Genomic DNA, 10,633 nt, shown 5'->3' on the forward strand with positions numbered 1-10,633 from the left:
GAAGTATTCCGCCCACCGACGCACGACGTCCCGAGTCGAGGTCAGCAGCACACCACCCCCACTGTAAACAGTGTTGGTACTGCACTGCTTCCCCCTCCTGAGACGCCGGATGGTGGACCAGAATCGCTTCGAAGCCGTACGGAAGTCTTTCTCCATGGCCTCTCCGAACTCTTCCCACGCCCGAGTTTTTGCCTCGGCGACCAGCCGAGCCGCCTGCCGCTTCGACTGCCGGTACACATCAGCTGCTTCCGGAGTCCCACAGGCCAAAAAAGCCCGGTAGGACTCCTTCTTCAGCTTGACGGCTTCCCTCACCGCTGGTGTCCACCAGCGGGTTCGAGGGTTGCCGCCACGACATGCACCGACAACCTTGCGGCCACAGCTCCGACTAGCCGCCTCAGCAATAGAGGCGTGGAACATGGTCCATTCAGACTCAATGTCCCCCGCCTCCCTCGGGACGTGTTTAAAGTTCTCCCGGAGGTGGGAGTTAAAGCTCCGCCTCACAGGGGACTCCGCCAGACGTTCCCAGCAAACCCTCACAGTACGTTTGGGCCTGCCCGGTCGGACCGGCTTCCTCCCCCGCCATCGGAGCCAACTCACCACCAGGTAGTGGTCGGTGGAGAGCTCCGCCCCTCTCTTCACCCGAGTGTCCAAGACATGCGGCCGCAGGTCAGATGAAACGACAACAAAGTCGATCATTGAACTGCGACCTAGGGTGTCCTGGTGCCAAGAGCACATATGGACACCCTTATGCTTGAACATGGTGTTTGTGATGGACAATCCATGACGAGCACAGAAGTCCAACAACAAAACACCACTCGGGTTCAGATCAGGTGGGCCATTCCTCCCAACCACGCCCCTCCAGGTCCCACTGTCATTGCCCACGTGAGCGTTGAAGTCCCCCAGCAAAACGAGGGAGTCCCCAGGAGGGGCACTCTCCAGTACCCCTTCCAAGGACTCCAAAAAGGGTGGGTAATCTGAACTGCTGTTTGGCGCATAAGCGCAAACAACAGTCAGAACCCGTCCCCCCACACGGATGCGGAGGGAGGCCACCCTCTCGTTCACCGGGGAAAACCCCAACGTGCAGGCACCGAGATGGGGGGCAACAAGTATGCCAACCCCAGCTCGGCGCCTCTCACCATGGGCAACTCCAGAGTGGAAGAATGTCCAGCCCCTCTCAAGGAGACTGGTTCCGGAGCCAGAGCGGTGCGTCGAGGTGAGTCCGACTATCTCTAGTCGGAACCTCTCAACCTCGCGCACAAGCTCAGGCTCCTTCCCCACCAGAGAGGTGACATTCCACGTCCCAAGAGCCAGCTTCTGCAGCCGAGGATCGGAACGCCAAGGTCCCCGCCCTCCACTGCTACCCGTTACACATTGCACCCGACCCCTTTGGCCCCTCCGACAGGTGGTGAGCCCATCGGAAGGGGGACCCATGTCGCCTCTTCGGGCTGAGCCCGGCCGGGCTCCATGGGCAAAAGCCCGGCCACCAGACGCTCGCCAACGTGCCCCACCTCCAGGCCTGGCTCCAGAGTGGGGCCCCGGTGACCCGCGTCCGGGCGAGGGAACACGAGGTCCAACAATTGTACTCATCATAAGGGGAGTTTTGGGCTGCGCTTTGTCTGGTCCCTCACCTAGGACCTGTCTGCCTTGGGTGACCCTGCTAGGGGCTTAAAGCCCCTGACAGCATAGCTCCTAGGATCACTGGGACACTCAAACCCCTCCACCACGGTAAGGTGGCAGCCCAGGGAGCCCACCTGTTCTGATTAATTAGTGATTCACTCACCTGTTTGTTAGCTTATTTATACCTGGTTCTGCCAAGCCATCTTTGCCAGAAGCTCATCGCTTTCCCTGCCTGTGTGTCCCTGGACTCTGCTTTCTGTGATACCTGCCTGCCTCGTACCAGATACTGCAGTAAGATTTTTCTGTTTGCCTGTTCGGTTGTTCCACTTATTCACCCTTGCAATAAATCCTTTGAACGTTAACATTTTGTGTCTGGTTGAATACCGGGTTCACCTCAGGAAATCATTACACCCCTCCCATATATCAAACAATCAAAAGCACTCTTCCCAAATCAAACCTCACAGGCGGCAATTTTGTCATTAACAAGCAGAGAAAGAGACAGAGAGAAGTATAAAAAAAACATTTACACTCACCCTCTGCCTTTCTCGGTCCACATTTACCCCGGCTCGGAGTGGCCACCTCTCGCCCCGAGGAAACCTAGGCCGTCTGGGATTTCTCCCTTCTTTAAAAATCACGTCGGGGTCACCAATTATGTGGGAGAATATTTAACTATTAAACCTTAAGAAAGAAGACTCAAGAGAGAGACCGTTCCTCTGCCTGTGCCAAATGAGAACTTTAATCACAACTTGTACGTACGAACGGGTACAAGCGAAAGTTCTGAGTTAGAATACAATATACATGCCTTTTTAAGGCCCAGAGATGTGTGTGCGTTGTAACAACAGTCTGTGTGTTTCCATTGGTGTGTGTGTATTGTAATCAGATGACGTCCAGCCTCTTGGCGGCTGGACTTACAATTCCAGTAAATGTTTATCTCAAAGAGTACAAAAACAGAGCGATTAATTCCGCTACTTGACAGATCTTGGAACGCTACAGTTAAACCATGATATCCAGATGTTTCCTTCTAGCGCAGAGACAGGTCATAATGACCTTAACTCCTACACCTTTTAACTTCACCCTCAGCTCGCTGCCCCCCAAACCTGTCCTTTGTCTCATGTCAGTTCTGTCCAGTTTGGCCATCCACGGAAGGAGCGTTGAAGGAGGAAGCTGTTGGCGGACTAGCGTTAGCCCTGCAGCATGGTCGAGGTCGGGGCCTGGTCTGAGCACGTTCTCTGACTCCGTTGCAGTCCGATTTAAGCAGATTTCCCTTGTGAGCATTCAACATGGGCTCTGCTGCTGGCTTTCAGCGGACTCTGGGGTTCTCTTCCCTGTGTGCAGGATCTTTGCCCCTGCATCTGATTGTGAGGTTAAGACAGCAACTTAGCTCTGTATTTGCCCGGACATGTTCCCCAGGCGATGAGAGACCTCTCCAGATGCTGGATGTGCGTCGGTCAGGCCCGTGCAGGGACCATGGTCTGAAGCAGCTGTCTCCTGGTCTGAGCAGGAGGCGATCTGAGCGGCTTGGAGTCTGAGAAGTGAAGAGCTTGAGAGAAGCTCTTTGTCTGTGGGAGGAAGGTTTTTATCTGTAAGGAGGGTTCTCAGTAGGACCCCTGGTGGGAAAAAGGGCCGTCCAAGCCTTAAGGGTCTCATGTTGCAGCAGGACAGAATTCCTGTTGCCTTCCCCATACCACAGTTCAGAATTCAATCTGAGATAAATTATTCATCATGGCGTTATTGCATAACATATGGAAGAACTGAGAATGCATGGTTTTTGTCTCCCTTTTTGGGTAAAGTAACATGCATCTGGGTTTTATGGCTGTTAGGTCATTTGGCTTGACCCCTTACTGGGAAGAGCAGCCTCTTTGTTTGAGAAACAGATAGCCTCCAAATCTGAAACCACCCCTCCTCCTGAGTTTAGCGGGAGGAGCACTAAGTTTATGAAAAGGATGTCTTTGCAAAACATAGATCTGACAAAAGGTACAATACCGAGGAGAAGGGCGTAGGTACAATGGTAATGTAAACCTTTGTCTCCATTCGGAATTCCTAATGAATTAAATATGCATATAACAATGTTTTGATCAATGTTTTTTCTCATTTACTGTCAAATCTTAAACCGGGGTAAAAATGGGCCTTCAGATCTAAGCAGGATTAGGCCAGTACGATTAAATTAACAATAGTCATACCTGGGTAAGTTAAAAACTGGTTCATACTCCTTCAGTTGATGGACTTAAGAGTTTTATGTCAGATGTTCAAGATGTTTTATAACCTAACCCTGCTTTTAACTTCTCCACAGCTTTATCCCTGACTTTTGTGTTTCGTTCCTAGGTCTTCATGATGATGTTTGTTCAATAACATTCAAAGTGAAAGAGTTTATTGACGCTAAAGTGGGTTTGAGTTTGTCCAGGAAGGTTCTGACTGGAAACAGGATTCGGCTCTGACTAGAAGAACAGAATGTTGGTGAGTAGTTAAACTGATGGTAGTGATGGTGAATCTGGAGCAGGTTGCTTACTGTGAGTATGTAGAAACGTGCCAGGGTAGGAGCAGTCAGAGCCAAAGGATAGGCTTTTGTGCGTTGGTGGAGCTAAAGAGCAGACAAGGTGCACACCAGAGACAGAGGTAGCTCAATGGTTAAGATCCAGAGACAGACTTTCTAGGAGGTTATTGCTCAGGAGGATTAGACCATGAAACCAAGGAGCTTGACGTGGAAACCAGGAATAGAGCCAGCGGGTACCTTTGAGAAAGGAAGACATAAACCTGTCAGACAAAATCCCGAGAAGAAGCAGATGAATCATAAAATGATTCTGGGGGTTGAGGTACAACAGAGGAGAACACTCAGGCTGATGACCGGCAGCCACCAGCTGTCTGCTAGTTGGAGCTGAAAAATATATAATCCAGAGAGGTTTGACTAGGAAGATAGCTCAACAGGTATGGTGGAGCGCTATGAGAAAAAGCAATGAACTAACCTATTTCTATATTTCTACAGCCAGGAGGATGCAGGACCATCTGGCACAGAAAGAATCCTGCATTCCATCACTTCAGTTGAGCCTTTATCTTCTTCAAGGTGAGAAGTTTATTCTGCATACCATCGTGGCTACAAAATAAGCATGATGTGACACACTTAGTGTTAACTTTGTGTTCCTAAGCTTATTGAAAGTCAGTCATATTTGTCAACTGTTTTTTTTAGATCACATTTAGATACACAGTTAAATTTAGTCTTCAGCATATATCTTTAAGTTTCCACAATAATGCTTGTGCAGAAGAAAATGAGGTGTATACGCCACCTGCCTGTCAGCCTCCTCCTCAAGGTCTGTGAACCACAAGGTTGCTTCTGCCCTAAGACAAAGAAGCAGCTTCTCCAGGCCAACAAAGTAAAATCAAGGCAGGCGAGGGGGTTTGATTCAAAAATTTTTAGAATAAGCACCATCCAAACCAATATCCATAACACTAACAAGAATCCCTTTTGGCAAAGTTGTGTCAAAATCACAGTCCTGCTTGACACACTGCCCACTAAAACCTTTGTGGGCAGATATTCTTAAACTTCTTCAGTCCAAATGTGGATCTATAAAATCTGAGGCTTCGCTTCGGTTTTCAAATAGATTTTGAGGATGTTTTGCAATGTTTGTTTTGAAATTCTTTTTAAAAAATAAGTGATTTTTGTCTTTGTTTGATTACAAATAAATCAGACATAGCACCAGTTACAACAGTGGTTCCACTGGAAAAATACCCGTTAATGTCTTCTCTTTACACATATACCAGAAGTTTGCATTTAGACTTTGTAACTGTGGGGCTGTATTTGATTTATATCAGGTTTTTAATTTCAACATTTTAATTTCAAACATCTTAAGCCTCTTAGGGCTTAAGCGGTTTATTAGGTAACTTCTAAGGACAATTGGTTGCACTCAATTTTACATATGCACAAAAGACGTTAGATGTTAATTTATAACCCTCTTTTGAAGAAAAATTTCCTTCAGTTGTTTTTTTAGTCTTTCAGATGCAACCCTAATTAAATATACTGAGGTTTGTGGTTTTAAAATTATAAAATGTGAAAAAGGTAAAGGGGTATAAAAATGTTTGCAATATACTGTATGCTGCTTAGTGAAGGAGCTTGAATTGATTGAGAACACTACTTCCTCAGGAAAAACATGCTCTGTTTCCCTGTAAAATATTCATAGTCATAATGTATTGGCAAACATAAACAGCTGACGCAAGTGTTTGCTCGAAGATATTGGCCTGGAAAGAAGGCAGCTCCTTCACCTTGCGGGAGGGAGAAATCCAATTGAAGGATTTGGAGAAAATCCCGTTGGAAAAACTGTGTCTGCTCCATTTGCAAATGCAGTGTTCCTGTGGAGCCTGTGGTTTCTTGTTACAATCTCTGTGCCCAATTTAGTCTTTGTGTGTTTAGAATTCCAAAAGTAACAGTATCTATTGAGTCTTCTGGTTCCTTGAAACAAATATTTCATACTTATAATGTCCTGCACACAGCTAAAAGCCTCTCGCACTAGGCAAGGCAATGCAAGGCAAATTTATTTGTATAGCACATTTCAGTACAGAGACAATGCAAAGTGCTTTACATGATTAAAGTATAGGGGAAAAACAGAATAAATGCAAGTAGGAATAAAATGTAGAAACAAAATAGAACATGGGAAAAAAGAAACTAAAAGCAAACATTAAAAACAGTTGGACTACAAAGTTGAACTAATGATGTTTCAGTAAAACAGTCAAAGCCAATCCTAAACAAATGTGTTTTTAGTCTTGATTTAAAGGAACTCAGGCTTTCCGCACTTTTACACTAGAATATATAGTTCTTCCGCTCCATTAAATATCCGACGCACAAAACATCCCAGCTCATTTATGTCAGATGTAGGGGAAATAAAAGAACCCAAATTCATGTAGAAGAAGATAGATTCCAGTTTCATAACTTTAATTACTGTACCAATTAATACTCAAGAATCCCACAACAGAAGCGTAATCAGGGGACTTTGGATAAATCATCAAGAAAGTTGAGCTGACACAGGCGTACTGGACATATGATCGCTGAAGATGATTCAATTAAAATTCAATTTAATTCAATTAAATTTTATTTATATAGCGCCAATTCATGAAACATGTCATCTCAAGGCACTTTACAAAATCAAATTGAATCATATTATACAGATTGGGTCAGAATATACAGATTGGTCAAAAATGTCCTATATAAGGGAACCAGTTGATTGCATCAAAGTCCCGACAAGCAGCATTTACTCCTGGAGAAGCATAGAGCCACAGGGAGAGTCGTCTGCATTGTCCATGACTTTGCAGCAATTCCTCATACTGAGCAAGCATGATGCGACAGTGGAAAGAAAAACTCCCCATTAACGGAAAGGAAAAACCTTCAGCAGAACCGGGCACAGTATGACAGGTCATCTGCCTCGACCGACTGGGAGTTAGAGAAGACAGAGCAGAGACCCAACAAGAGAGACAAACAAGCACAGAAGCACACATTGATCCAGTAATCTGTTCTACATTAGATGGTAATAGCGAGTGATCTGTCTTCCCTGGATGATGTCACAGTTAACAGAACGCCAGACCAGCTGTACCTACTATGAAGAAAAAAAAGAGAGAACAAAAAGTTAAAAGCTGAAATGACAACAAGCAATGCAAAACGGGAGAACAGTAGAACTCAGTAGAGTGAGAAAAATGGGCCCTGATGTCCTCCAGTAGCTTAAGCCTATAGCATTATACCCAGACCTTTTGAATTGAGAAAGCTTCCTGTAGAGGAATGGAAACGTCTTCAGCTACGAAAAACAAGTCCAGTTGCTTTGTTTTTTACTTTTTTTGGAATAAGCCTATAGCAGCATAACTATAGAGGTAGCTCAGGGTAACATGAGCCACTCTAACTATAAGCTTTGTCAAAAAGGAACGTTTTAAGATTAGAAGAGAACTGAAATAAAATACTGTTAAAACCTGATGTCATCTTCTTGTTTACCTACATAGTATTTGACCTGCATCACTACAAGCACCACAGGAAGTTGTAATGAGATCTTATGTTAAAAGATTCCATCATGTTAACCACAAAGATATTTCTTGTTTAAGTGATATATGACTTTCCAAGTGCTCTAGTGCCAAGTGCTATGTTGGTCAAAGCAACTATCATAATATGATGATTGCTTGAAGGTTGACCCCCATATATATGTCTCAAACTCTTATTTTGTTGTGAGACACAAAGTAAAACTTGAGTGAAAAACTTGGATGAAAAAAAACATTGAAGAAGTCTCCACTAGTTTTAATTTGTTTGTGTTACAATTTCAGGTGTTCAGTAGCGAGACAGTAACAAAAGTCAGAAAAGACTTAAATGGATTGTGATCACTGCAATAATATCCCAACTGACTAACAGTTAGCCACATATGACTAAAGTTACCATCTACCACTGAAGTACAATGCCACAGTTTATAGCGAGTTTGATTTGCAGTCGTACGGTTCTTGTTCAAAGTTCTTAATACTTAATCTAGACATTCCTCAGGTTATTTTCTACATGAATTGCATACTATTTTGTAGTTTTGTCATTATTTAAACCTTCAAATGTAGATTCCTAATATTCCCAAAAGATTTGTTAAAATCTTCTCATTCTCATGAACCTGAAAGTTTTTTTTATCTTGTTAGGTTAATGTTTACACCTCTAGTAAATACTGAGGTGTTATACATTTTCAGTACCATTGTTGTTGTTGAGGACGTAGTTTAAATAACGACAAATAGCCAAAATAAAAGATTTTTATTTTTACACTTGCTTGTTGGGTTCAAAGAATGATGAGGTTGTGATGTTTTCATCCTGAATAGTTTTAGCACTGTCCTAAACATAGGAAAATGTTATGTTCGCTAGATTTTAAGGTAAAACATTATTGCAGTATTTGGCCAAATCACTGCAATGAAATATTTCCAGCATTTAAGGTTGACTTTTCACTGCTGACCTTTACTCTTAACATCCTTCTCAAAAAGGATGTCATTATATGAAGTCTTGAGTAAGGTTTTGCTGCCATGCGCATGGACCTGAGTTCAGTCCAAGAGACAGCCTTCGGGGATAGAGTGTCTACTCCTGCCATTGTTTTATTTCAGACCTGGTTTTCTACTATGTTTGCTACTTGTTACAGTTTACAACACAGGAAGAAAGTAAAGAAAGAGGTATAAAAGGAGAGATGACAAATCTTTATTGTTTGTCTTAAATAGGTTCAGGATGTCTGCAGTTGTGAAGAAACACACTTATTTACCCCGGAAAATATAATTAGGATATTTACTTACCTGGAAAGTGCAGTCATCGACCTGCTTCAAATGTGACAAATAAATGACATAATGGTCTATGTTTGCTTTCCAGTGACAACAAAATACTGTATACTGTTACTTCATTCTGAACCAGCCTAAGTCTTCAATTAAAGCATTGCTTCTTGTCACTAAATAAGATCTTGACAAATAATTTGAAAACTTTTTCAACTTCATTGCATGTGCTGTACAACTCAACTAAAAAACAAGCAAATACATTGATGAAAAAGAAAGAAATGGTATCAATACCTTTTTTCCACATTCCTTACACTCTGCATTTGCAGTAAAAAAAATTTGTTTCCAGCAACTCTGAATTCATTTGAAGCATTCAGTTTAATTTCTTACACATCTGTCAATAATTATATAGAATGCTGTGCTTGACAGTTGCTCATTTGCATCTTTTAGCTAAAACATTTTTTTTGCCAGCTTACAAAGCAGTTTCTGTTAATATCCTTAAACATGAGGGGCTTACAAAGCCCAGAAATAGTTGAGCTTTCTTACAACAGCAGTATAAATCAACATGTTTTGAATTTAATATAGAATAATTGTACTAGTCTTTGGTCTACAGGTTTTTGAATTAATATGAATTGACTAAAATACGATTTTCCTTGGTAATTTTTCGTTATAGCATTTAGGACCATGAGGCACTTAGTTTACCACTGATCAAAAATGTATTTGTTCATTTAAATCATCGCTAAAATATTGCAGTATTTTTACAAATTCATCCTAGACTCAGTATATTCACTTGGTGTCTAATTTATGCGATTTTCTCCTCAACTCCCTAAAGTTCCACTAGATACTACAGTCCGGTCAAAGCATCACATTTCTCTGCTGCTTTGGTCCTCATGTCCTACAATATCATAAAACTTAGACATTTTCCAAGTATTCAAACTCTAACTTGATATTATTTGATCTATCCAATATCAAATCAAAAACTAAAGAAAAATACTTAATCAATTTGCCCAATCAGTTTTTCAGAGTTCACAGTTCTTTGAAAAGGGTTTTTGTTACGGTGGCAGCTCAGCGGGGGTGAGTGTTCTGCTTTCCTTCAGTTCGTTCTAATATTTTCTGTTGTTTGTTTTGGTCTTGTGTTCCCCCTCGTGTCTCTTCCCTCCCTATGGCTCTCTCTCTCTCTGCGTTCTGGAACCATAGCTCCTCCTACCACCACCCTCTGCCACCTGCACACCTGGTCTTCATCTTCATCAAGCTCAAGATAAAAACCCGGCCTTTCTCAACACTCCTCACCGGATCGTCTGCTGCATTAGTCCTGAGTTGCTCACCTCGCTGATCTTCAGCCAGCTGGGTCTGCGACCAATCCTCCCCTCCCGGACGCTGCCACTGCGGCTCATCCTCAACTCCGCGGCTGGGTGTTCGCCGGTCGGTGCCTTCCTCCTCTGGGTCTCTTTTGTCAGTCGCTCCCTGGTCACCTGGGTTAATCCTCCCGCTCCGCGTCCCCGTCCACGTTCCAGCGCTCCCTATTCCGGGTTACCGCATTCCCCGTTGTGTTTAATCCTTTTCCTGCCCTAATTAAAAGAAACCTTTTTTCAGAGTGGTTGCGTGTGGGTCCGTTCTGTCTAACTCCTTAACAGAACGATCCGGTCAATATGGATCCAGCACACTCTGACCCCCCACCCACAACTCCCCCCTCCGCGCATGAGATCGCCTGCGCTGTCGCGTCTCAGGGCGCGCGCCTCCAACAGCAGGCAGATCTCATCCAGTCCATGACTGA

At 43.6% G+C, this 10,633-nt stretch overlaps 1 long non-coding RNA gene across 1 annotated transcript; it reads left to right on the forward strand.

Annotated features, from left to right (window-relative positions):
- Positions 1 to 4,017: 4,017 nt before the first annotated feature.
- LOC118561132 lies at positions 4,018 to 10,076 on the forward strand. The gene is made up of 3 exons (XR_004929789.1): positions 4,018 to 4,071; positions 4,598 to 4,675; positions 10,057 to 10,076. It is a non-coding gene; the product is annotated as an uncharacterized LOC118561132 (long non-coding RNA).
- The last annotated feature ends 557 nt before the right edge of the window (positions 10,077 to 10,633 follow it).

This window comes from Fundulus heteroclitus, unplaced genomic scaffold, assembly GCF_011125445.2.
Source record: "Fundulus heteroclitus isolate FHET01 unplaced genomic scaffold, MU-UCD_Fhet_4.1 scaffold_564, whole genome shotgun sequence".
Taxonomy (NCBI): domain Eukaryota; kingdom Metazoa; phylum Chordata; class Actinopteri; order Cyprinodontiformes; family Fundulidae; genus Fundulus; species Fundulus heteroclitus.